General features: G+C 35.3%; 1 long non-coding RNA gene across 1 annotated transcript; it reads right to left on the bottom strand.

The window, feature by feature from the left end:
* Positions 1-12,768: 12,768 nt before the first annotated feature.
* LOC124387660 lies at positions 12,769-19,293 on the bottom strand. The gene is made up of 3 exons (XR_006926203.1): positions 19,245-19,293; positions 13,879-14,023; positions 12,769-12,981 (listed from the first exon to the last, which is right to left on the bottom strand). It is a non-coding gene; the product is annotated as an uncharacterized LOC124387660 (long non-coding RNA).
* Between the last annotated feature and the right edge of the window lie 7,978 nt (positions 19,294-27,271).

Raw genomic sequence — 27,271 nt, forward strand, 5'->3', positions numbered from 1 at the left:
AAAAATGACCCTCAGTCACAAACAACCTATGTGCATAAATTAAAGGAACTGAGCTTAATCAAAAAGTAGTCTGCTCTATCATTTTTTCATAGCAATAAAATGTCATTGTTTTTTTTTATAAAAGTGATGTTGATATTAAAATGCATGTTTTACTGTACTGTACTTACAACAATGAGGTCTTGTTGTCACAGCCAGAAAACTATTCTCATTGCCTTTGAAACAACATTCCCAATTGAGTATCAGCATTTTCCATTTCTATTTTAGCTCCTTTATACTTTATCCGCATTTAGTAACTAATGTTTAACTTAAGAAGGTCCGCATGCATGAGGAATTCCAGAGAGCTGACCCAAGATTTATTAATGTTAGTAAAATATGTTCAAAGTGAAGCTACATCACCATTAGCCTGATTGATTAAACCCCATGTCATGGCCGGCAGAAGACTAATCCTGACTAATGAGTAATCCTGTTCTGTGTCTTAGTAGATTTAGAGCACAAGGCAAAAATACACCCTGGATGAGACAGCAGTCCATCACAGGGCCTGACATACACTTATTCACTGACCCCCCCAGAGACAACTGAGGTGAGACGAAACAGGAATGATACATGCAATTCCACAAAGACTGTAACTGAGGCTATGGATTGGTGGAGAGGTTCTTAGATCTCCAGATACTCCCAATTAAGCTGTGGGAAAAAATCTCTTTATCCTATTCTGCATCTGCTTTCTGATCAGTGGGGCATGTATCATACACCTCTAGTGGAATCAGGTGGGCTTCCTTGTAAACAAACCCAACAACTGCCACTGACTCGTCTTGATTTGGCGTAGCTTTACTTCAAGGTTCTTCAGGATGGTCCAGCTCTTCACTCTGTCATGGAGAATAAATCCAGCAACCCTGTTGAGAAATCTCATCTCCTCTGCCTACACTCAATCTTATTCAGTTCCTTTTCAATCTCAACTCTTAAAAATGCAACTTTCACAGATATTTTGAAAGTGAGGTTTTTTTTTTTATTACAAGTAAAGTGGTATACAAATTATGACCACTCTCCCTACACATTGTTCCCATTTTCTGAAAATGTACAGCAGTTTGCTTGAATTAATGCCTTAAATAAATGTGCAGTCCTGTCTCCATGGCATTGTAGAATGGATTTAATTGCTAGCATGCTGCCAAGATGAATGTTAGACCACATGCAGTCTCTGATTCTGTCTTTTTTTTGCGTAGTTTTTAAATTAATGAAATGTGTGTGGTAGAATTAAACATTGTCTAGCCCCAGACATAAGACAGTCAGGCAGCTATATATAGACTCACTAAAGGCACTCCTTAACAAGCCTAGTTTAGAAAACAAACAGAAGCCACGCTTTAAATCTTGATAGTGAGTCAATATAAGAATATTAAAATAAACCTTGTCCTTAAAAAGATTTACATAATTTTTTTTTCCAAGACTTTCACCAGATGTTACTTTAGATATGTAATTGGATAGTATGCAATGGAATTAGCTATTATATGTAACTGATAAAAATATATATAATTTTCAGGTTTAGTGTAGTTGGAAACTGAGCTGCTTTGATGCACATTTAGTAAATGCTTCATCCTTTCAGTGTTGCAGTGGATCCAGAGCCTTTATCTCTGTAATACGTGGAGCATGATATCCCATCCATAATGTTTTCCCACCATGTTCCTGTGTTTGGGCCCATCTTCAACACAACCCTGACCAAGAAAAAGCAGTTAGTCACGATAGGAATGGGATTGAATGAATCAATGAACGTGACTATGAATGTGGCTGCCCTGAAATCCATATTATGAATAAACTGAATGAAGATATGGCATAGACTTTCATTTGGTACTTTCGCTTTGATGGGGTTTGAAGGTTATTGAAATAAAAGTACAAGTGGCAGAAGGTTGTCCTTGAGTTACTGTGGTTTCTGTGTTCCCGCCCACAACAACTCGATTCATTTTTCAATTCTGCCAAGAATGTTGTGCTTTTTCATAGTGTATGCTCGCCTTGTTTTTATCATTCCATTCATTTCAAGGAATAACTTGCTGCATTTCATTCTGCTAAAACCAATATGCAGTCTCCAGGAATTAAAAGCATTCTTTTGCAAGAATGCAAAAGCAAAAATCTTCTTTCTAACTTCAGTAATACACATCGTGAGATAGTCTCCCACACTTTTGCTGCATGGCCACTGTCTGTATGAGATAAGAAGGTTTTTGGTTTAACCATGCGAGTAAAAATCTTTACACTGACAGCCAAAGATGGATGACCTCTACTTCATCGCTATTATACCACAGGAACTCTTGCCATTTCTCTTTCACCCTCTCAAAATTGATTTCAGCCCTAACCATTTTTGTTGTTTCTATGTTGTAGAATGAATGGCAAAGTGAGGAAAATGCTTTTTTCCAAAGAGAAAACTCTTGCCAATTTGTTGTATAGATTTTTCTTAATAATTAATGAAGTGACCAGATTCTGGGCTAAACATAATATGTCAATGGATTGCTAAGATATATTTTGGTTTTATTTTGGGGTTTTCTTTTTTTTTTTTTGAGTGACGCTTTGTGCTACCGAATTTTGCAACATATACACTATATTAGGCAACGAGCCTTTAAATGAAGATGAATGGGGCGTTCTTTAAAGAATTGGGATCACTTTTTTCCTCATTGCAACTAAAACAGCAGAAAGGCCACGTTTTGATAAGAATTGCTAACAGAGAGAGGCAGATCGTGCATTTTTTATGAACAGACAAGCCGAATATAAATGCATGTCACAGTGTGACATCTGAAAAGAAAGAAAGGATGGAAAGAAAGAAGGTCTGTCATATTATTTGTTAAATATGGTAGCAATAATATTACATCTAGTCATGCCCGACAGGCTGTATTATAGACTTAGTTATTTTTTATTGATGACGAAACTAAAGATGAAGGTTATTCATGGCCTTGGAGACAATTTCTCTCTTTATTACCAAAATCTTTTGAAGGAGACAAAATAACACCAATAAGAATCTAATCAGGAACTCTGGGCATTTGACAATGTGTGTCCATGGTGTTGATGACCTCAAAAATCCTTGTAGATAAATCACCTGCATTGCTCCTCAATGAAAAAAGGAGTTTGTGAAGCCGACAATATGCTGCGTGTGTGGCATACTGACAAATGTTTTGCTGTCTGAGGAGTGACCTCTCTTTCTCAGAGTAAAACAGCAAAAAGACATAATAGCTCATGAAAATCAATCACAGAAAGCATCAAGCACTAAGACTGTTTTGTTAAGTCACAAAACAAGGAACAAGAGAACAGAATGAGTAGAACCAGTATACAGCCTCCAAGTTGAGACACTGTACAAATTGTGAATAAAAAAGAAATGCAATATTTACAACTCTCATAAACTTATATTTTATTCACAATAGAATATAGATAACATATCAAATGTTGAAAGTGAGACATTTTGAAATAATATTGGCTCATTTTGTATTTCATGAGAGCAACACATTCCAAAAAAGTTGGGACAGGTAGCAATAAGAGGCCGGAAAAGTTAAATGTACATATAAGGAACAGGTGGAGAACCAATTTGCAACTTATTAGGTCAATTGGGTACATGATTGGGTATAAAAACATGATAGGGAACATGATTGGTTATAAAAAGAGCCTCTCAGAGTTGCAGTGTCCCTCAGAAGTCAAGATGGGCAGAGGATCACCGATTCCCCCAATGCTGTGGTGAAAAATAGTGGAGCAATATCAGAAAGGAGTTTCTCAGAGAATAATTGCAAAGAGTTTAAAGTTATCATCATCTACAGTGCATAATATCATCCAAAGATTCAGAGAATCTGGAACGATCTCTGTGTGTAAGGGTCAAGGCCGGAAAACTATACTGGATGCCCGTGATCTTCGGGCCCTTAGACGGCACTGCATCACATACAGGAATGCTACTGTAATGGAAATCACAACATGGGCTCAGGAATACTTCCAGAAAACATTGTCGGTGAACACAATCCAACGTGTCATTCGCCATTGCCGAGTAAAACTCTATAGGTCAAAAAAGAAACCTGTATTACACAAGAATGGGACAACATTCCTATTCCTAAACTTGAGCAACTTGTCTCCTCAGTATCCAGATGCTTGCAGACTGTTATAAAAAGAAGAGGGGATGCCAGTGGTAAACATGGCTTTGTCCCAACTTTTTTGAGATGTGTTGATGCCATGAAATTTAAAATCAACTTATTTGTCCCTTAAAATTATACATTTTCTCAGTTTAAACATTTGATATGTCATCTATATTGTATTCTAAAAATATTGAAATTAGAAACTTCCACATCATTGCATTCCTTTTTTATTTTTATTTTTTATTATTTGAACAGTGTCCCAACTTTTTTGGAATCGGGTTTGTATTTATATATATATATATATATATATATATATATATATATATATATATATATATATATATATATATATATAAATATTATGTTTGACGTTATTGTCATACTTTTTAGTTATACTATACTTTTAATATACTTATAATTTATACTTATTTTATTTATTGTATTTTATTTTTATCCTTATATTCTATTTCTATTTTTCAGGTTTACATGTTGAACAGTAGTAAAAAAAAACATTCCAAATTATTCTTGTAAATGTAATTATGATGTTTTAAATGACATAAGTCATCAGGGCACCAAACATAACTGGAAAATGCCAGATAAGCAAAAACTAAAAGTTCTAAAGTTTGGTCTTTTAAACTTTAGATCACTTACACACAAAGCACTCATTAAAAATCAGATGATCACAGATAATAATCTCGATGCATTCTGTCTCACTGAGACCTGGAATAAACCAAATGATTATATGAGTCTAAACGAGTCTACACCATCAGGATATGTTTATAAGCATGAGCCCCATCAGACTGGTCATTAGGGTGGTGTAGCAACCATTTATAGTGCCCTTCTTAATGTTAATGTTATTCAAAAATAAGGATTTAGGTTTAAATCATTTAAAGTGATTTTCTTCAAGAGTTTGCTTGTTTTCTTTTAGACCTCTTGATAAATTTTGATAAAGTGCTGCTTGTAGGAGATTTTAATATTCATGTAGATGATGCAAACGATGCCCTAGGACTATCATTTGTGGTCTTATTGAACTCTTTTGGGGTTAAACAAAACATCACCAGACCAACTCATCGTTTAAATCACACACTAGACTTAATAATATCCCACGGAGCAGACGTCACTGATATAGATATTTTACCTCAGTGTTATGAAATCACAGACCATTACCTCATACTGTACACACTACCGGTAGAGCATATTAGCCGTGTTTCACCACGTTATCGACCTAGTAGGACTATTGTTCCGATTCAGAAATAACCTGCCTGATTTATCGTAATTTCTCACTAAACCCATAAATGATAACAACCTTGATGAAATGGCTAACAACATAAACCTTATACTAACTAGCACATTAGACACCGTTGCCCCATCCAGTTAAAAAAGGTTAGAGAAAAAACACCTGCACCTTGGTATAATAGTCATACACATGCCATCAAGAGAACAGTCCGTAATCTGGAGAGAAAATGGAGAAAACTAAATTGGAGGTATTTAGAATTGTGAATAAAGACAGTATGCTCAGCTACAGACAACAACAGCAAACAGCAAACTCATAGACAACAACAAAAACAATCCCAGGTTCCTTTTCAGAACAGTAGCTAAATTAACATGAAATCAGGTATCTGAAAAATGTCTTCCATCACAGCTTAGTAATGAGGACTTTATGAATTTGGTCACTGAAAAAATTGAGAGTATTAGAAAAACAATTGTGGAGGTTCAACCTCTGCCAGCATTTTCTGATCCAATCTCACCTAAAACAGTGTTCTGTATTGTCTAAAGTCTATAATCACAGTCTTGATGTCACCCAAATGAGGATGAGTTTCCCTTTTGAGTATGGTTCCTCTCTAGGTTTCTTTCTCATAACATATAAGGGATTTTTTCCTTGCCACAGTTGCCATTGCTGCTCATCAGGGATAAATACATACATCATTCACATTAACTCTTAAAATTCTGTAAAGCTGCTTTGAGACAATGTCTGTTGTGAAAAGCGCTATAGAAATAAACTTGACTTGACTTGAACTTTTGCTATGTTTCCACACGGACGGTTAATGAGGTGATACCGGAGGAACTGTACCACTTATAACTTCCATACGCTCAATAAAAATAGTGTAATTTAAGTTCATTTTGGCAAAATGCAGCAAAACACGCCTGTGCGTTTGTCCACCCCAATGTGCGCGTCATGGTGGATTTTGGTGCTGATTTGAAACTTGGCGCATCAGTAAAACAAATGTTTAGTGTATATAATTTTCAATGTTGTCACCCAATCAATGTATCGAATAAATGTATATAGAACACCAGCAGAGAAAAGATGTTGATGATTAGGTAAACAGGAATATCTCTGTTCTGTCATGTTTACATCGCTGACTCCCTCTGTCTCATCCACGTTAACCCCATACTTCTTGTTACTTTCTGCTCTGCTCATAGTTGGCTTCATAAACTAGTTTATGTCTGTGGTATGTGAGAGCCACGATACACCAATGGTATTGAAAAAGCCCTACAATGACAGGAAACAGTTTGATGGGCGTAAATGGGGCGCAATGAGAGGAAAAAACATTGACCATGTCACCAAATAGATTAAAACTAAAGTACCAAGTCTGGTTTGAAAATGTAAGAAGTAGAAAATACAGATATTTGTGCTAAATTGTAATGAGAAAGAGTAAAAAGTTGCCCAAAAAATAAATAGTGAAGTAAAATAGTGATACCAGAAAAATCTTCTCAAGTACCGTACGTAACAAAGTATTTGTACTTGGTTACTTCCCACCTCTGATCATTAGCACCCACATCTACTGAGAAGTGCTGCCACTGCTGTTTTTAATTAGCTTAGTTAAAATTCTGATCATTAGGTCATTAAGGGATTGTGATTTCACACAAAAGCAACAACAGCAGCAGTTTAAAAAAGAGTATGAGAGAGTGCAAATATATCAAGGTTTAAAGAGCATACTTTGAGGTGATGATCTCTAACCAGAGTTTCTGCCATGACCATCAGCTTTATACTCTGTATAGAAACACTTTAAGGGTTTTTCAGGCCATCTGTAGCTTCGCATCATGCACCGTATCAAAATCTCCTTCGATTTCAATTTAAAGAGTATTTCAGTTCACACCAGCCGTGTCACAGCCACATTAATGAAGCTCAACAAAATAAAGACCATTATATCAGTTATTCCCTGTCCCACTGTCTCATGACATGGTTTTTAATGAGTCATTTTGTGATTATAGTTCTACAAGAGCAAGCAAGACTTATGAGCAAATGTGAGCCCTTCATTTATTTGCTTTAGGGTACTTTACATTCTGTCTGTTGTGTTGTGCTTCAGTTTAAATGTTGTGCTATTTAAATAACCATGCAATTACTATTGAGTATTGACGAGATTTCCTTGTTTCTTGTGTTCTTTTATTATGCAGTTGTGTATACTGTAGCAGTGTGGGCAAAATAACAGGGGATTGAGTAATTAAGTGTAAATTAGTAAGTGGGCAAAATGATCTGTGGGGGTTATGATATCTTGCAAATAACTGTATAATCTTATGATTATACAGTTATTTATCTGTCACAAAATAATTCAGTACTGTAAATTCCAAAACAGGTTACAATCAAGTGCCCTGCTGTTGTTTATCTTACCAGTAGGTTGTATAGGAAAGAAGCTGCGACTTGTATGGTGTGGAATTGTCTGTGTTCTTGATGCAAAGTTTGAAGTTTATTTGACGTGGCAGCTCTAAATCCTGGTTAAAACATGCATTCTGAACAATCGGCTTTTTGGCAAATGTATTTAAAAGCTCTGGAAGTTTCTGCACATGTATGTTTACATTTATTTAGACACAGTTGTACCAACAGTGATTTATAAGATGTGCCATCAGCGCAAAGGCAATGATCAAAACATTTATTTGGAGACTCAATGCTAGAGACTTAAGCTGATTAGTACAAGTGCCAAAGTGGTCTCATTAGTAAGAAATCAGAAGACAAATTTAAGCAGGGAGCTACTGTAAAAACAAATATTGAGAAAGCCAAGAGGTAATAAATAAAAAATATAAATGAAAAAATCTAAGAAAAAGAAAACCTTGAAATCATCAACAGGTTGGTTTTAATGTGAAATGAAGGCCTTTGTACATAAAATACAGGCTATATACTGTATGGACCTTGTATTTCCACTTCAACCAGTAAATTGCACCAAAAATGCACCAAAATCAACTCTGGGTAGTATTCTCATCTACTAGCTCTTTCTCATTTAATAGAGGGACAATAAATCAATATAGTATTGAAAAATGCACCATTTTCTTTTTTAGTCTTACATGAGTTTTTAGCAGTATTAGCTTTAGACCAGTGAATAAACAGACACAGTAGCCCACTTGGTAAAATCTAAACGAATGACCTTATAAATCACTGTTTTAAGTGCAAGTGTAAATTAGTAAATGGAAAGAATTATCAGTGGGGGGTTATGATAGTTCTAAAACGAGATTTATAAAATTTATTATTAAACATTATCCAATAATATATATGTCTAAAAAAAAGAAAATATTCATAATTGATAAGTGAATGCTGAAAATTCCAAAACAGCTGAGGCGTGTATAGTGTAGTTCTTGATGCAAGGCTTGACATTTATTTGACTTGGCATCTGTAAATCCAGGGTAAGGCATGAATACTGAATAATCTGCTTTTTGGCAAATGTATTTGAAAGTAGCTTTGAAAGTTTCTGTACATGTCTGTCATTTATTCAGTTGGCACACATTTGTACCTAGGGTGATTTATAAGATGTGCAAAAAGCTTAACGGCAAATGATCAAAAACATTTTCTTGGAGAATCTGTAAACCTCAAACACTAAAGCTGATTAGCATAAGTGCCGGAGTGGTCTCATTAGTAAACAATCAGAAGACAAATGTAAGTAGTAATAAGAGGTAGGTAAGTATACAAACTACAATCAAAGAAGACAACAAAGTGTTATCCTAGAAATCATCTGAACGGGTATGTCTTAATGTGAAATAAACAAAGATGAAAAGAGTTGATGAAAAAACAGCTATATGGACTAGAGGGAAAACTAAAATGCCTGTGCTGCATTGCACCTTGTATTTTTAAAACTTCAACTAGTAAAAAGCACCAATAATTAGCTTTAGATCAATGAATATACAAATACATATGTATATTGTATTTTTTTTAAAAAACAGTATAAAAAATTAGTTTTGTCAGGGTAATGATCAGCATTTTCGCTCATGTTGGCCAGTACTCTCTATAATCCGCTGACATTTTTGCTAGGCTAAACAAAATAGTTGCAATAGTTGCAAATAGTTGTAAATTCAGTCCAAACGATTTCATGAATGTTTGAAGGTTACTATAGTAGAACCGTACCATTAGCCACTCAGGCCTGTAACTATGTAAATCTGTAATCTGTAAAAGGGTCTTTGAATTGTGCTTGCTTTTATGAGCTTTTATTGCTCTGACTGAGGAAACAAATCACACGTTTTGTTACTCACATTATGCATGCCGAATGTGCATAGGTGGGAAATAACTTTATTACAACTTGCAAATTATTACTTGTAAAGGCACCACAAACACAACATTAGATCTCAGAAGAGAACATGTTTAAAATAAGCAGAAATGACAAGACAGTAGTTTTAAATTTGTTTTTTCGCTTCAGCAAGGAGACAAGTATGAGACCTCAATAGCATAGTCACATGAAAGAATTGCAAGAGGTTATGAAGCATGCAGCAAGTAGGGAGTTATATGAATGTGTTACTCTATAGTCTGAAAAGGTCATATAACATCATAATGCTCTGCAGCACAGATGCTGAGCTTGATATCCAGAATAATGGCAAGATCTGTAGCTATGTGTGCTGCATGGGCTTTCCTGGTATCCAGTGTTTATTGACAGGTCCAGCATAGGGCACTTTTTGCCTGTAGGTATGTCCTGGGATGACTGATATAAATTTTCTAGCAGGTATGAACCCTACTATATTGCAAATATAACAACATGACCGACATTACATGACAGTTCTGGTGCTTTTTTGTTTTTCATGCGTTTTTTGTTATATTTTTGGTTTAATTTCCCCCTCCTTTTCTGTTAGTTCATTGTTTTTTATAGTTGTTCAAGTATTTGCATTTATTGTGTCTTGCTATTACTTAATTCTAAAGTGTTTCCAGTTGATGCTTTTTGTAATTATGTGATATCTTTTGTTTTTTTGGTTAGTGTTTACAATGTTTGCTTTTGAGAAGGAAGAAGCACAAAGTCTTTGTGCATGTGTGCAATGGTTTGCACATTTTTATTATGCGTTCAACGTGACCTTGTGATATAAAGCATTGCATAACCCTAACAGTTTTGTTGTCAAGCTACTGATAGATATTAGATGAAGGGCTAAATCTAATATCACTGTATATCAGTACTCTTTTGTTGATGTTCCATCTCAGGTGATGGGAAAAGCTGTGTTATCTGGACAGCAAGTACAGCCCTAGAACTGACCTTTTGGAACTCATGTGGTCAAGACTGTGAGGCGATGAATCTGAACCTCTGCAGGCTATTGTGTAATCCTAGATATGATGAACACCAAGTCAGAGTGTATTTTCCAGCAAGTAAGTCAGCAAGAGGAAAGATAAGTACCTGATGATTCACAGTGCTTCTTTTTTTTACAATGCTAGACCAAGATTCAATGTTCTTGTACTTGTATAATCTTGGTATTATTTGTGGGGGGAAAAGTTGTGGCAGGAAAGAAAAATAAATTCTTTATAAATCTTGTCCACAGCTTTTTTATTGCTTGTCCTTCTCATGTTCTTTTTGCAGCTTTTATTTGTCTCTTCATGTAGAGTCATTGCTTTGGACAGCCAGCTGGAAAAATTTATTGAAATAGTGTGAAGATTTCTCTCTCTGCTAAGTCTTTATTATCTCGTCTTCTCTACTTCATTTGTGCCCATTTTTTCTTGATTTGTTCTACCACTATTTTTGCAGCAATGGCTTAAGACTGCATGTTTTGTTATACAAAATATTGCATTGCATAATATATATTATGTTAGAGCAAGACATCCAATTATTCTGTTTTGCAGGCATGAATAAGACTTGGTTTGTTTAGTATGTGGATCTTCTCCGAGAAGCAGCTCGTCTAAGGTTACTGAGGTTGTTTCCATCAAAGAAGTCAGGAAACTAATGCTGAGCTGGAACTGAAATGTGCTTCTTATAGTCCAGTGAGTGATCATATAGCAATCTTATTTCAGAGAAAAAAAAACATTCACAAAGAAATTGCAGCACCATTGTTATTTTATCACTTTCAACCCATTGTGATCAAGAGTATTTCATCTAACTCTAATGCCCCTACCTCGGCTATTCAGACATCTGTTATGCTAATACCATCATACAGACTCCTCGTCAGATGCTCGAAACCAGTTCCAAAAGGTGAAAACCTTCACCACATGCTCCAACCAGAAGCCGTGGATGACCGCGGCTCGTGCGATGCTAAAGTCTAGAGACTCTGCCTTCAGAGCAGCGGACAAGACGGCCTTAAGAGAGCCTTCGGAGAGGCAAAGTGCACACACGCCAAGAGAATCCATGGCCACTTCCAGGACAGTGGAGACATCCAGGCGATCATGAACTACAAGACAACTTCATCTACTTTTGACACTGATGCCTTTCTCCCAGATGTTTTGAGCGACTTCTCCGCCGGGTTTGAGGTGCAGAACAAGGTGGCGGCAATATATTCAGTATATCATATCCTTGCTTCTTGGTATCTGTGCTCCCTCATATTCTTTATTTTGCTCTAGATTATCTTCAGCACCTTAAAGTCTCAATTTCTCTTATTTTGCTCTCTCTTTCACTTCAGAGTTGAGAGGTTTGTCAGCCTTGCTTTAAGCTGCTTCATCAGCCCCCTGTTCCTCGTTGCACCTCAGGCCTTAATATTTCCTCTATCGATAATTCCCTGGGCTCATTTTACACAAGGCCAGAACCAAGCCTTTGGACAACTTGAAATAGAATTTTTTAACTCCCTGGTGTGTCTTAATCTTAAGTTGTTAGTCATCCCAGACACATGGAGGTTTCATTCTATGTCAGGGCTTGACCTTTGCCCCATTTCTGATATGTGAGTGCCCTAGGGCTTGAGGCTATATTGAATGTTCTTTGTCCTCCAAGGCTTGTTTCTTGAATGCGCTGTTGGATGTGTAGAGGGCTGTGAGCCCCTGCTGGGTATTGATATTCTGTTCCTGCCACAGAGGTACAACCAGGTCAGTGCTTCTCAACTGCCACCCTTAACCTTTAAGCGATACTTTTTTAGTGTGGAGGCACTAAGCATGTTGACTGGAGATGAGCTCTTCTCTTCTCTTCTCTTCTCTTCTCCTCCTTTCCTTTTTCTGTTATCTTTACTGATTTACTGACAGTACGCTATAGATTTGGACACTCAAACCTCTGATGAACCCTGTTTGCAAGCATTATTTTTGCTCTTCATTTCATTATTCAGGAACCATGTATTTCTTAGAAATAAATAATTAGAAACCGGAACACTTAGCCTTTCCAAACATCATGCCTTTTTTACAGTATCCTTAAACACTGCACTTTCGAAAAAACTCATACAAGTACAGCATTGTGTTCAAAACTCACTCCTTACACTTGATAGGATTCCTCTGTTTTTATTCACAATAATGAAAAGAAAATTGTTTTTGTTTTTCAGAACCACGGGCCAAGCTTTATTTCAGAGATTTATCTCTGAGTTTATTGACTTTGTTTGTCCAACACTGTCACTGATTCATCGCAGAATAAAAAGCACAGGTATGTTAAATTACCTAAAAAATAAATGGCACTTTATGCACACCATGCTTATTTATTTGCAGTGTTTTAAAAAAAGTACATTGTGAAGGGCAAATCTGACATGCCTCTCAGTACATATTCCGATGATATCAGCTGTATAGTGAAGAAAGATGCAGGAGACTTCAGTTATTCACCTGCAGGAGAAAAAATCAATACTAATAACAGGGGTATATCAAGTTATTTCTTATCTGTATATGTATGTCAACAAGAGAAATATATTCACATAAGACATAACATAAGCTAAATAATCTGTAAGAAAAATAATAATGTACTTAAAAATACATTTAATTTTAAAATGCTTGAATTCTGTATTATTATAAACAGATTATAGTGCATTCCTATCGGGAAAAAACCCGAATAAAAACTATTGACGTGTGTTACATTAGTAGCTGTTACTTCACAGAATCACTTGTTGATTTACGCTAGATGGCCAAAAGTTTGTGGACACGCTGACCATCATCCCCATACGTGCTTACTAAGCATGCCAAAAATCTGTAAATATGATACATACAAAAACGCATGTGTCAAAAATATATTTGTATTAAAAAAACTACCATTTTATTTCTCACATACATAAATATACTAAACTGTATATAAAAGTTTTTTTTCCAATGCTTGATCCAGAATAAAATTTAAATAAAGTTAAAGAGCTAAAGAGTAGAATAAAAATTTAGAAATAGATTAATATGAATGATATTTGATTCTATTAAGTATAAAACACAATAAAACTGCAATAAAATAATTATATAGAATATATAATAAAATATTATTTCAAAGAAAATGTAATATACATACAAATACATTTATATACATATACACTGCATTAACATATGAAATAATTATACAGTGCATAAGATATAGTGTGTAGATTTGAGATATGAATATATAGACTCAGGTTCTGCAACTTCAGCAACAATTCAGATCATCCGTATTCAGATAAAGTGCACCTGTCCATGATCCAATACTCAGGAGCCTTTGCTTGAGCTGCAGCACAAAAAGAGAATTGTGATATGACACAGACCTATACTGACCTCTACAATGTTCTAGATGGTTTCCTGATTCCACCTGCTCTCCAGGTCAATTGATTGCTATCCGCATGCAGCTCTGAGCACAGTTATGCCGTTTGTCTTCTAATGCTGCTGATCATCAGGATCATCTGTGCGGTACAAAGTGTCCCTAAGCCCAGTGCAAAAAAAAAAAAAACCTCAGTGGAGCCTTTTATAGAACAGAGCAGATGATTTATTGAGATTGAGAAGTTTCTCCTTCAGGACTTATTGATTTTAAGCTGGCTTAAGTCTCCAGGCTGTGCTGGTTTGATCTGCAAGCATCTGAAAGTGGAACAGATTAATGCAACCAATAAATGGATCAGTGTGAAACACAGCCCTCATCTAACCTTTCAGTCAGAATATGAGTGTGGCTTCCACGCTTCCCATCTGCTGCCACCTAGGATGGCTTATTCTTGGCTCTGATGAGCAAATCTGTCTTAATTGTTTGGGATTGCAGAGAGAAAACAAACAAGTGGATTTTTTTCATACAGTGGTATCTATATACACTATATTGCCAAAGGTATTGGGTCACTTGGTCATAAGTATAGTATGTAATTGCAGTCCACATTTAGTCCTAATTTGCTCTTATAATTCCCTCCACTCTTCTGGGAAGCTGTTCCACTAGATTTTAAATGAGCTTATGAATATTTGTGTTTATCAGTCACAAGGGTGTTATGAAAGTCAGGTAGGTGAGGAGACCTGGGGTGCAGTCAGCATTCCAATTCATCCCAAAGGTGAGTAGTAGGGATGAGTTCAGAGCTCTATAGCACGCCACTCAAGATCTTCCTCTCCAGAGCATGTGAACCAGATCTTCAAGAAGCTCATTTTTTCCAGCATTGCCATGCTGAAACATGTTTGAGTTTTCGAATGAAAGCTAAATTATATTATAGCACCTCTAAAGACATCCTGTACAATTGAGTACTTCCAGATTTGTGGTAACAGTTTGGAAAAGAACCACATATAGAGGTATACTATCTATCTATCTATCTATCTATCTATCTATCTATCTATCTATCTATCTATCTATCTATCTATCTATCTATCTATCTATCTATCTATCTATCTATCTATCTATCTATCTATCTATCTATCTATCTATCTATCTATCTATCTATCCGTCTGTCTATCTCTCTGTCTCTCTGTCTGTCTGTCTGTCTGTCCATCATCAATCCATCATTAATCCATGTGGTAACAATTTGGAAAAGAACCACATATGGAGGGAGAGGTCAGGTGACCCAATACTTTTAAAAATATAGTTTATCTATCTATCTATCTATCTATCTATCTATCTATCTATCTATCTATCTATCTATCTATCTATCTATCTATCTATCTATCTATCTATCTATCTATCTATCTATCTATCCATTGTGATCAGACTGCATCTATCTATCTGATCTATCTAATCCCTCTATATTTTCTTAACTCTGCCCCAAATCTTCTTTTTCTTTAACTCAGCTGCTTACTCCTAAAGTCTATATCAATTCTTCTGCTTTCCCTTATTATTTTCCTCTTACTGACCCACATTCAGTTGCCCCAGCAAAATAAATGTGCAGATGATTCAGCTTTAATTAGACAAGTAAACTTCTCCCAAAGTGTGTCCTTATTCGCATCCATTACAGCTGAAACTTATATAGGTGTACTTCTGCTGGAGTTCAGGGAGAAGTTAAACATTTTTCATCATTACAAGCAGCTGTGTCGCTGCCAAGTCCCGTTGCACCTTTCCACACCTGCCTTGAGGTGCACCCTTGAGGGATTACTCACGCATTTCCATTAGAAGTTTAGCCACAATTTACTAACCTAACAGCTCCCTTTATGGAGCTCAGGATTCAGCTCATGCCTCGCAGTACTGCTTTAATCTGATATTTTAAATGTAGAGATACCATGAACCAAACTTGGATAAGTGGCAACGAATAAGCTTATATCTGTGTATGTCACTTGGATCACACAGATTTTTAATTGAATCCTTCTGGAATGACGAACATGCTAATTGTTGATATTGTGATAAGTTTATGAGGAATGACATTGACTTTAAAGGCAAGGACAACGATTATTGAAAGTCTAATGTCTTTCATCACGTTTTCTGTTTCCTGCCTTAATAGGCTCTTGATGTCAAATTCTTTGAACAGTATCTATATAATGCACTGTGGCCTGAACAATCCAAAACATTTTTGCACAAAGTTGATTTTCCATTAATTTTTTGGTTATAACCACTTGTATGATATTTTAACATGCTTGTTTAAAGAAAAAAGTATAAAATATGTGGTATTAAATTACTCTCATCAATATAAGGTCACATGACTATTGTTGGTTGTAACACGCAGGTGATAGAGCAGAGCGGAAATGACAAGAATAATTTTCCAAAGCAGTGCTCAGAATATATACATTTATTATTATATATATTTTTTTTAGGTTTTTTTCTTACTTTGAGCCTCCCACAAAGCTCCTACAATGATAATCAATATTAAGCTATATTCAAAATTAGACAGCACAAGAGCTCAGCAGCATATGCCTAGACAAGCTAATCAAAGACAAACACAGAACAGGTGTCTGCAATCAGATAACAAACAAATAATAGGTCAGGGGCAGAGACAGGACCAAAATGCAATAGGGCCAAAGCATAAGCATGTGGCACTTGTTATGGTGGGAACTGTGATGCAAAGAGGAAATCAAAGATATCAGTAATTGGTACCCAGCTGGTACCATTTTAGATGGAATGGCAGATTGTGTCACATTCTAATTTAATGTTATGAAACATTTCATGACAGTTTTTTCAATTGGCTATGCTTTAAAAGTTATCCAAAATTATGATTATAAAAAAACGAACACTAGTACAGTAAAAGTGTGAATCCTGTCCGGTCTCTTGCAATCAAAATAAATCAAATATGTAATCAAATAAATACATTTTTGCTGCTGAAATTTATAGATGCCCTACAGAAAAATTCCAATTTTGTGCAATTTCAGTCACTGTAATCCAAACCGTAGTTTATATCAAGAAATCCTGAAACTGTGCGCCATCATACCGATAACATGCCTAAACATTTTGATGATCTTATTTGTGAACAATGACAAAGGGATTTTTCATTCTGATGGGAATGACATGTTCACTGACATTTACTTTTGGGAGATAAAATAAGGATTCTGAGAAAAGTACAAGCTTTTGCAAGAATTCCAAGGTGTTGTGCTGTTTGTACAAATTGTGTTGAGAATGCACTTAGTGGTTTGCAAATATTAAGTATGATTCGAGAAATGATCCAAAGCAACTGAGAAAAACGTTAACAAAGTGAGTCAACAAGCATAAATTGGTGAGTTTGTTATTTAAATGTTAATACGTGTTAAAAACACAGATGAATGTTTCATCAAATCATTAAATAAAAATCTGCAAACATTTATTTTCTAAAGTTTAATTAAATGAAATGTGGTTTAAATATGGAACATGTTTCTCAGCCTCGGTTCTGAATTTAACCACAAATATGCTCATTAAGAGGTTGATCATGTAGGCTGGTATGAACACTGGTCAACAAGAACAGAAACTAATAGCATAACTATAGCGTAGTCCATAATATACTCGTATTAACTTCTGTTCTGTGATATCAGTTATGGTCATAATTACCTATATTTGAATATAGCCTGTATATTTTCCAATATTTTTAAGACTATCATAGAGCTAATCAGATATTACAATTATAGACATCATACATGCTCATTTGTTGTCATATAATATTTATACACAGGATTTTATGGATGCTATACATTCAAAACTATACTTTTAATGCTGTATAATACTTTCCATACTATAAAATATATGCTATATATTGTGTCTCCTCAAAATATTACTGACATTTGTTAAACTAATTAACACAACATGCTGGAAATACTTTCCTATTTGCTTTCTGAGTATGAGAGCATACATACCCCTAATTTTCACAGTCATTAGCTCTGTCGTATAATCCTGTTTACACGGAACTTTGAATTAGAAAGATGTTCTGGGACGAGAGCAACACCCCGTCTCTTATTTTACACTTCATCATGTCATTCTTTATCTTATTATATACTCAGTCTTTGCATTTGATCTCGGCAACAGTTCCTCACACACCAGGAATGCTGATTGTTTTGGACCTGATCCAGGATCAGTCTACATTCAGCACTGCAGGAAAGCTAGACTGCTGCCAGCTCCACTTAATTAACTAAAAAGAAAGGGATAAAACTTGATTTGATGGTTTCACTGATCATCACAGCATTTCCAGTTCATTCTGCTTTGCACAAACTCAATACCGATTTTCTAAAAACAGGAGCTGTTCTCCCTCAAGGCATCACTCCCCAGGGCTCAGAATATCAACTGATGCCTTGATCAAAGATATTGATGAATAAATTACATTACACCCCAAATCGACCTAAACAAAAAAAAATCTAGTTGTCTGGAAAAGTTTTTTTTTAAGGACAAAGGACTTCACAGCTATCTGTGTGTCCCCATGTGTCTAAATATCCAGGCTGTTTGCTGTGGGTCCATTTAAGTCTGGTGCAGATTAAATCCCACCAGAGTGTGAGGCTTGACAGGCCAGCGCTAATGCTGATCCAATCCGCCAGTGCTCCTTCAGCCATGTCAACCTGTGGCGCGACAGCGATCCAAAGGCTAAAGCAGCTCGTGCCAGCAGACAGCACTGCATATTCCTGCATACATACTTACTACTTCTTTCACATCTCTATATCATAGATGCAGATGTCATCATTTTCTGTTCATAACCTGATTATTAAAATGCACAGTCCATTTTTCTTTAATCTGAGAACCAAGGGATCGCTTTCAGATTACAGACTGCACACGACATCTTTGCAAGAAATCTTCCTCCTATATAGAGGGTATACCTGAAGAAGAGCTGACATGCAATTCTGTTGCAGTTTTTCAAGCACAAAAACAAATTGGATCTGAGAAAGAAAGAAAAATCCTCTTCATATAAAACCCTTATACCGTATTCTGTATTTAAGATTCGTATTGTTCCGTGGTGCAGAAATACACACAGTGATAAGTTTGTCTTCATCATAATCGAAAGAGAGTTTTACATTTACAGTTGCGGCATTTAGCAGACACCCTTATCCAAAGCGACGTACAAAAGTGCATTGAATCTCTAGCAATGAATAAATCTACACTGGTACGCTAGATTACGAACTTAATATAAATATAACTCTTGAATTCTACAAAGCAAACTTGCAAAATGCTAATTTAAGTGTTTCAGGAAGAGGTAGGTTCAACCATCGCGTAAAGATAGACAGGGATTCTGCTGTACGGACATCTAGGGGAAATCCATTCCATCACGTTGGTGCCAGAACAGATAAGAGCCTTAAAGTATACTTACCTCTCATTCTGAGAGAAGGTTGTACCAGTGCTGGAGGATCTCAGACAGCGTGGTGCAGTGCGAGATGTGATGAGGTCTCTGAGGTAAGATGGTGCTGGTCCATTTTTGGCCTTGTAGGCAAGAATCAGTGTTTTGAATCTGATGCGTGCAGTTACTGGAAGCCAGTGAAGGGAGCGCAGCAGTGGGGTGGTGGGGGAAAACTTGGGCAGATTGAACACAAGTTGTGCAGCTGTGTTTTGGATCATTTGCAGTGGATGAATAGCGTTCAGGGAAAGACCTGCCAGCAGAGAGTTGCAGTAGTCGAGTCTTGGAATGACAAGAGACTGAACAAGCACCTGGGCAGCGTGTATGGACAGAAATAGTCGAATCCTTCGGATGTTATAGAGAAGAAATCGACAGGAACGAGCCACATTAGCGACAATCTTTTGAATTTCTTTTTGAATTTTTTAAACATTTTAAATTAATTGCATTATGGATAGAGATAATGATGTTGAAATAAGATGCAATGAGATGATCATTTGATCACAACTGTTTGTTTTTTTAAATCCTGACTGGGATTTGCTTTAAGCTTTTCTTCCAGCCTGTCAGTCTAGAAAGAGCAGCTGAAGGTAGAGCATGGATTAAATGAGGTCAATCCCTTACAGAAGTCTTAAAGCTGGGTGTCACACTTTGGCATCCACAGCAGGGTCTCACCATTATGATAGTCATCATATTGTCTCTCTGTTTCATTTCTTTAGTACAGGAGCAATCAATGATAAAGGTCAGATCGCATTATGTTCCCACATAAAATGCTAACATCAGTTACCATTTAATGTTTATTAATGATTAATTTCTGGCTATAAATAATAAAGGTTTTCCTGTTACAGACTACCACCAAGGGCACTGAACAGACAAGACATATCTGCAGGTTGTTCCAAAATTATCCATAAATAGGAGAAATTAGCTTTTTTGTTTGTTTGTTTGTTTGTTTGTTTTACCAAAATGTTACTTCATCTGCAAAGCTTACGGTACATGATTGACAATTCTTTGTAAACACAAACTGAGTCATCTCTCCCACTCATGATGAACTTGAGTTAGCACATCTGGTGTTATGCGAGTATGCATAGCAAACTGTTCTTTGTGCTGCCACAACGCAGACTTCTTTTGCCGAAGGCATTCTTTAAAGCTGTCTATAAAAAGATAATAGTATGGAAATAAAACTATGAAAAGTATAAAACCTTTTGGAAGGCATTTTGTTAAAATGTTGGTGAGATCACTTACTGTATGTATGTATGTATGTATGTATGTATGAAAACCTTTGGGACACCTTGTATTTTGAATTTGAAGCAGAAACAATGAACACATTCTTATTTTTGGCTTTTATAGTTGCTGTTTGTGTCAGCTTTTTTTTTTATCATAAGTTGGTTAATTATACCTGAGAAAGTGAATGAAACAAAAAATCTGTAAATGTTTGTGAGCTGCCTTCGGCTAAATATTGTAATTGGCATAAAGGCATGTGATTGGCTACAACAGAGAATCTGCTACAGACCAACAGTCGGATTTTGTGTGGTTGATCAGAAAAAAATGCAGGGTGAGATCTCACAATATAAGGCATATCATCTTTTACATTAAAAGTAAAAAACATATCTGATGATTTGTTCTTATTATTAAAAAAGAAAAAAGTATCCTGCACAGTAACATGCATGTATGATAAAAAGTATTATTGAACCATATTGAATTAAAATGCATTTGCATTTCACATTGCAAAAATATACTGTATATAATGTTCCTGATAGGATGATGATATTCTGACAGTGGGCTTAATGCTTGCAGGTGTCCTGTGCCTTGTAATGACAAAAAATGTTTTCAAGCTGTAAGTTCTGGAGAAGTTATAATGTAATTGCCAGTGTTTACCAGTGTATGCTTTTGGAGAAACCTGCAGTGTTCTCAGGCTAATGTCAAAACTTAGCTACATTTAGCTAAATTAATTATGTGGGACAAATTGCAAGACAAAATGGTTCCACTGAGCCGCAGGGTTCTACCTGCCACTTCAACAGGAACTCCTATTAGTCAACAAAAGGGATTCGGATGCCACATTAAATAGAGGAGAGTGGAAATACATTGCACGGTCTTTTTTTACTCTTCTCCTGTTCAGTTCTGATGAGCCAGGGCACACTCATTCCTATTCCATCTGACATGTTGTGCATTCTGATATGCTTTTCTGCTCACCATGGTTGCAAAAAGTGCTGCTTTTGGGTGGTTAATAGTGTCTCTCCTGTCATCTCACACCAGTCTATATATTCTTCTCAAAACCTGTGCATCAACACATTTTCACCTGGAGAACTGGATGTTCTCGTTGTTATTCTCCACCATTCGGTGTAAACTTAGGAGACTGCAATGTGTGCAAAATCCCAGAAGATCAGCAATATCGTAAATGACGAATGCGCCCGGCTGGCACCAACAAGCAAACAAGAATGCCACTGTCAAAGTCACACAGAACACTCTTTGACCCATTTTATTGCTTGATGTGAAGCAAAACAAATGTCTTCAGCAGTAGTGCATTTCTTGACAGTTTTGAGAATACAATAAGAAAGAGAATATATTTGATGACTTGCCTCGCAATTATTATTTATTTATTATTTTATGATTATTTTTTGTTTCTTTGTTTATTATTACCATTGACCTGCTGTCATGTTCACTCGTGTATCCGAAATGCAACATTTCAGTAAAATAATTTAATACTCAGTAAAGGGTGCTTGGATGTTTTGCCCTAATTACATATTTCCTCTGTTCTTGCATTAATCATACGCTACTCAATAATGTAGCGTGTTAGTATATTAAAGTGATTTGAAGAACCTAATGTTCTTCTTTGTATCGTGTCAGCTATATTCCTGCCAGGCAGCTTTATGACTTTATTATTACTCCTTATTTTTGTAATTATGTCTCGAATATGTTTAATAAACAATTTCAGCTTGACAAGGATGGAATAAAAGGATCTTTCTTTGTAAAGCTATTTAAAATAGGCCTGGATTATATGAGCTTGCTTTGTGGAATAAACCCCTGGGTGTTTAGCCACTAATGATTTGTTTCTTCTGTTTTAAAAAAACAAACAAAAAAAAAACCCAAAAGCCATTAAAGAAATGTGCTTCTAATGCTGTTTATGAACAAAAGGAATGGAAAATCTTTGATAGTTCTTTCCAAATACGTTTTTAATCCCTTTAGTTTTACCCTTCTTTCTGTTATCCTCTTAATTCTTTTCCTCTTGTGAGCGTGTGTGTGTCTTGAAGTCAATCAAAAAAACATTAATTTGCATTTTTTCTTTACCTAACTAATTCTGACCTCGTGTGACATTATGAATGAATTATCTTATTTCCAGACTTTCTTTCTCAATTCAAAGACTTTTTACATTATTTGAATCTATATATATATATATATATATATATATATACAGTACAGACCAAAAGTTTATATATATTATACATACAGTACAGACCAAAAGTTTGGACACACCTGCTCATTCAAAGAGTCTTCTTTATTTTCATGACTATGAAAATTGTAGATTCACACTGAAGGCATCAAAACTATGAATTAACATGTGGAATTATATACATAACAAAAAAGTGAACTGAAAATATGTCATATTGTAGGTTCTTCAAAGTAGGCATCAAGAGAATGCCAAGAGTGTGCAAAGCAGTAATCTAAGCAAAAGGTGGCTACTTTGAAGAACCTACAATATGACATATTTTCAGTTGTTTCACACTTTTTTGTTATGTATATAATTCCACATGTGTTAATTCATAGTTTTGATGCCTTCAGTGTGACTCTAAAATTTTCATAGTCATGAAAATAAAGAGAACTCTTTGAATGAGAAGGTGTGTCCAAACTTTTGGTCTGTACTGTATATATATATATATATATATATATATATATATATATATATATATATATATATATATATATATTTATTGAAAGATTTAAGTATTATTCTTTAACATATGATCTTCAATGTCAATGAATTATTTTATTATTATAAGGAATTATATTTATTTATTTATTTCATTTGATTTGTTTTCAAATACAAAAAATGATGATAAATGATATGAAGTCCTCTTGTTGGTTTAAACTAATTCATTATATTGTTGGTTTATTTTCTCCTTCTGAACATTACCCCCAGTGCTTTTTTTGACTTCCCAGTGATAGTACTGCCAGTTGAATTGACCACCAATTCATCTTTATTGAAAGAGAGTAATCTAAAAGAGAGTGCTGCAGCAGTGCTTCAGTCTGCCCAGCTCTCACTTTTGCACCTGTACACTTTGTTCAAACAGACCAGCTTCCAGAACACCAGCACAGAGCTTATGATCTTGCAAATTGCATAAATAGCATTTGTTGTCTCTACTACTTCTAGCTTGCCAATAAACCTTGACATTGATTTAGGTGCATTTATTTCTCTTGATAAACACTAAAATTACACTAGCGATCAATAATAGGAATAATAAAAATGAATCAACAACCAAAGCAGTAGCACCATCATCTCTAAACACATGACAAATATTTCAATATAAACATATTTACTGTGTTTTAGGGTGGAGTTTTTTTCTTAAGTCTCACTTATTGACTTATTAAGTTGCCTCTGTCAGATGCCTTTCAGTCTGCTGATTTGAATATGGACATTTGTATTGATTAAACACTTATGCTTCTGGAGCAATTAAGGATGACAAAAATAAAAAATGCAGTGGCGTCTGTTTATCTGTTTTGCATAGCAGACCGCAGTCTGAAAAGCTTTACATTAAAGAGCATCTCCTGTTTAAAGATTTATAAGTACTTAAAGAATTTGTCCATTCCCAGCATTACTGCAATGCACAGACACAGATATTCTCTCGACTCAAGATTGCAGCAGGGATGTTTCATAATTTAGCATTTTTAAATATTCCTGTATCCGGTTTTGTACTCATTAAACAAAGCCATAGTAAAACATTTTTCTGCTAATATGTTTTCATACCCATAATTAGCTGCAAATGGCCTTCTTATCATGAATGACCATGAAGTAAACTTGTTTGAGGAGGTGACTTCATAAACAACAACAAAAACAACAAAGGACCTCCCAAAGGCCTTTGCAAATGAACATGAATGAAATTAATGAAACTGATATATATTTAATATGTTTTTCAACTTGCCATTACATTTATTATACCTGGTTATACTAATTATATTGGCTTTGTGATTTCAAATGTATATTGTTTCACAGGCTCACTGTAGCAGGCGTATCTTATATCCAGCTCATAACTAAAATCAGAAGCCTCACATTTTTAAATATATAATTAGTTTTCATCTAATAACCGCAGGACCTGCTTTAAACCCAATACACACTAAATGAATACAGCAAAAATTCCAAAATTATGTTTATTCCCCATATAACTTTTTCCATATAACTATAAAGACATTATTCCAGGCACATTTCGTATTGTGAACCACACATGCCTCATTTTCTGGGTATATGACAATCAAATGAAAGTGCTAATGAACAAACACGTCATATGTAAACACAAGTTCATAGTCATTACCCACTCAGACTGTCTTATTGGTTTAATTAAATACCACATATCCGCTGAGGAACAAGAACAAAACCTTTCAAATTAAGACTTTAATATGGAGCAATCATTCCAGGCATTCTAGAAGTGCTGGCTGAGATGTAGAGAAGGGTTTCAGCCCAGATCTCTCACTTACAGTTTGTTGTTTGAGGACTGACACACATTTCCAGTCCTGGGTGGTAATGATATTAAATGGAAAGGAAGCAATCTAATAAACAACAGTAGTCTGAAAATTCAATTATTAGGGCAGATAAGCAGATGCATTTGTGTTTTCTATTTTTTAAAGTTTTCATTTCCTGCCAAACTGGTGTTATGGTATAGTGCCAATAAGGTGACATTATTTATCAGCCCCAGCAAGTCACATTTCTCAAATTCTTTCACCATGTGTTTCACTTTACCTTGATCAGCATTACTATAAGTAGTTCTAGTTTTTCACTATCTGGTTGTCAGGTTTTGTTGTAATGGCCTTGTGTTGTCTTGCATGCCGCAGTATCAACCATAGTCTCTTTATTCTTTGCATTGTAACCACAGTTCATGATTATGACCTTGATTTCACATCTTATTTTTGTTTGCAAAACTGTAATTAATAGCAATCATCTACTACAATGGCTCAGGACCACAGGATGGATGAACAGTTGTGCATTTGTCTATCACTGAACAGTTGACCCCAACAATGATGGATCTTTAATGAATGGACATTCTGTGTTACCCAGATGAGGATGGGAGTATTTTAAGTCTAGGTGCTCTCAAAGTTTCTTCCTCATGCAATTAGGGAGATTTTTCTTGCCACAGTTGCTCATTATCGATTAACTTATTACAATTATAAGGAACAAACTTTCATAAGGCACTAAACTTTCATTTATATAACTTTATAACTGATTTAGCTCTGAAACTGCTCTGAGACAATGCCCATTGATAAAAGCTAAACAAATAAATTATTAATTAAACTAAATTTGGACTTGTATCTGCCTTTTATCTGTGACGGATCACTTCAGGTTTTTCTTTGGAGGTCAGAAAAATTGTAAATCTGTTGTTTGTACTTTTGTGCAATTTATATTTTGACTGAACAACATATAGGGCATGTAGTTTATCTACGCAAAGGACAAAATCTACCTTGTTTAACGTAATTACAAAGAAGTGAATTTCACATTCACCTTCATCTACTGATGAATGTATTATTACTGATGATGTGTTACAGATATGTCACAGTGATGCAGGAAAAATATTAGCTCCAGTGCACACAAAATCAAGTAGGCTTGTCACTCATTGAGATGTTGCTAAAATCAGCACCAGCCTCACTTCTTTATAGCATTGTGGGTGTTTTTTCTTGTGACCATCTGTGCTCCTCTTGTTCTTGGCTCCACAAAAATCCAAATTAAATCAATTGTAAGGCATTTACTTATGGTATATGCAATGGTATAGATTATCTTTTAATCATTGAAGAAGATAAAAGCCCATTTGTACCAGCTTTCCCTGCATGGTACTCTACCTATCTTTTCCCCCTGTGTAATTAGCAAATTTTCCTGGCACACACTTTCATCGTTATACATTTTATGATTGCTTCCAGATTGGTGTTGCACACTGGAACATTTCATAAGAACTAAATCTCAGTGTATAATGAAATATTTTAAAAATGAGAGCCACTGATGCAGCAGGTTTGCTCCTGAGCTGCACCATTACTGTCAGTGTAAAGTAATTCAAAATTTAAGGTCAATTCAGAATTGCTGAATGTGCAATACTGAAAGTTGCTCAGTTGTTTTGTAAATAATCACACATAAGTTATTTATTATAGACTGCAAATTTTATGTGCGTGAGTTTTTTGTTCAGTATTCACACATGATGTGTTACCCAGTGGTCTAAGATTCCAACTGGACTGTTTGGCTCAGAAATGTGTGCAAATGTGTGGCATGTTTTTTTTTTTTTTAGCAAATGCATGTTTTCCCCAGTGGGTTTCAGGTTTTGGAATAAGAAACATGAAAATGGAATTTTTTTAAAACATGATTTTAGAACTGTGATAAATGTTTGATGGCAAATAAACTGAAATAAAGCTGTACAGAAATTCTAGTACAAAAAATGATCCACCATTAAATAATCACCCTTTAGAAATGCCCACTTACTGATCTTTCTACAAGATGGAGAGTCCTTTTTTATAATATTGAGCTAGACTCTGTGATTAGATGGATGGATGGATGGATGGATGGATGCATGGATGGATGGATGCATGGATGCATGGATAAATAGATGGATGCAAATATTTTAAATTGTAACAGCCAAAGTACACAAAACATTAAATGCACCTAATCACATGTTTGCACAGTGTAAAGACATATGCTTTGTCAAATTGAAAACAAGTGGAATCAAGGCTGAACTTAGTGAAAAGGCAGATCAATATTTATTTAAAAAAATAATAATAATGGGAACAAAAACTAGGCATTCAAATTAAGCAAAGGGATAATTATT

Source organism: Silurus meridionalis, chromosome 6 (genome assembly GCF_014805685.1).
Source record: "Silurus meridionalis isolate SWU-2019-XX chromosome 6, ASM1480568v1, whole genome shotgun sequence".
NCBI classification, from domain to species: domain Eukaryota; kingdom Metazoa; phylum Chordata; class Actinopteri; order Siluriformes; family Siluridae; genus Silurus; species Silurus meridionalis.